This window comes from Bidens hawaiensis, unplaced genomic scaffold, assembly GCF_021521415.1.
Source record: "Bidens hawaiensis isolate Kalapana, Puna unplaced genomic scaffold, B.hawaiensis_p1.1 tig00039001_1, whole genome shotgun sequence".
Classification (NCBI taxonomy): domain Eukaryota; kingdom Viridiplantae; phylum Streptophyta; class Magnoliopsida; order Asterales; family Asteraceae; genus Bidens; species Bidens hawaiensis.
In genome coordinates, this window is record NW_027505583.1 from 88,317 (window position 1) to 90,498 (window position 2,182).

The 2,182-nt window shown below is 36.8% G+C and overlaps 1 pseudogene; it reads right to left on the reverse strand.

Moving 5' to 3' along the window:
- Positions 1 to 689: 689 nt before the first annotated feature.
- On the reverse strand, positions 690 to 1,725 carry LOC143614098 (phosphatidylinositol N-acetylglucosaminyltransferase subunit C pseudogene; annotated as a pseudogene).
- Positions 1,726 to 2,182: the final 457 nt, after the last annotated feature.

Below are 2,182 nucleotides of genomic sequence, written 5' to 3' on the forward strand. Positions count from 1 at the left end.
TAGTCCCATGAAACAAGCCAATCGAGCTCGCCTTCTTCATAATCCCCGTCAAAGCTTTTCTATAAGAAAGAGAAAGGGAGATAACGGAAGTCCGGGCCGAAACTAAAAAAAACGCTGAAACCCATTTCCGCCACTAGGAAAATTCATTTGGGGCAAAACGAAATTTAAAAAACACCAATTTAGCGAGTCATGTTTTATCAATGTCAATTTTAAGCAACATACCCTTCTTTGTTTAACCTGCGCATCCAAGCAAAAACTTCATTTCAAATCATAGGACAATCATTTATACTTTCATCAGAAAGAAACGCGGATTGTTCTTTCAGTCACTTGATGGATGACCCCCTTTAATTCGGCTTGCCAAGACCTTTGGTAACACTTTATTTTTGGTTTAATCAAATGCTAACTCTGTTGATGAAATCCAAACGAGTTTAAAACCAGCCCAGTTTAGAAAACAACTTCAGTTGTGCACCTAGTTGCGGGTGTGAGTGTGGTTCGGCGGTGGCAGTGGAATCACAAGATTCATTTTTCATTTGATTGCCTGGTAACAGGGCTCATCCAAAACACACACGCACCACTTAATGAACAAATAATGATAATGATATATTTACATGAACATTAAACCAAAATTCATTATTCTACAAATACCTGAAAAAGTTAACAAAAAAGAAAGAAAAAAAAGACAAAAAAAGGCCTTCAGTCTGTAATATTGAAACACAACTTTGCTTCATCCCATGGACCATTAATCTCAAACTTATATTCTTGAATCCTAATCAACCAATAAGGACACACCAAGTTAACAAACACCAACACCCCCAACAACACCACAAACAACAGTTTATGCAACCTATAAACACACCCTAATGTCATTACCATCAACACAAATGACACCAACAGATGCAACCGAAACGAGTACTTTTTAAGACAATAAGTAACCAACGGCGCAAAAAGAAAAACTTGCAACGAAAATAATATTATTGCAAAAACAAGAACCCTCAAAGGGAGCCGCGAAGCAATCAAAAGTGAAGCCACAATCGACGCGTTTAATGAGATATTACTCGTCAAAGTCGGATTCTCCAACGCACCGGGCGCTTTTATCGTTGACCTGGTGTAATTATGCAAGAATAAATGAAGGATAACGAGTGACGTGGTCAAGGCCCATATGGAATCTGAGCTGATTGACCGAGTCAACGTGTGGTATATCGGCGACAATACATACAAACCAGTCGTGAAAAACATGATTTTGATCGCGTAACTGAGTAAAAGGCTTAACGAAAGCATTTTGGCGGTTAAAACAAGAATAAAGAAGCCCGACCCGACAAGGGTAACATCAAGAACAATCAGAAACTTTTCGGTTATTGTGGAGTTAAGCGTGTGAGCCCACACTAAAACGACCAGTGACACAATGCAAAGGTACTGAGAAATGGAAACCGAATCGAGCATTACTTTTAACATGTTGCGTTTAACAACGTTTGCATTCATGACCATTTCTTGAAGGAATGTGTCGTCGGTGTGATTATCGTCGAACCCAGGTTGTATACCTCCATATGCAACTTTTCTCCATCTTCTTTGGGTTGTTTCCATTGACGATTACCTATTTGCCCATTGCAAATCATTAAAACATATTTATGATATTCATTGGGTTATTTGGGTACCCCCAAATGATTTGAACTAGGCCTGTAAGCGAACCAAACGGATACGAACAAGGGCATGCTCGTGTTTGTTCATTTAACTTTAAACGAACACGAGCACTTGATCAAACAAATATTTGTGTTCATGTTCGTTTATTTAAAAAATGAACATGTTCATTTATGTGTTTGTTTGTTTAAAATCTAAACGAATAGTTCACGAACATAAATGAACAAAGATAAACGAACATAAATGAACATATACGAACTAATGTAAATAATCACAAACAAAAATAAACAAACATAAATGAACACACTTAAATGAACACAGTAGAACAAATATAAAACCATTAAGTAGATGATACATCCAGATAATTACTTTTTATTAATATGTAAACGAACATAAATAAACGGGCATAAATGAACAAACGAAACGTGTGTTCATGCTCGTTCGTGTAATTAAATTAACACAAAATTTTGTTCATGTTCATTCGTTCATTAAATAAATGAACTTCCTGCCGAACGGTTCACTCAATGGTCAGTTCGTTTTCAGGCCT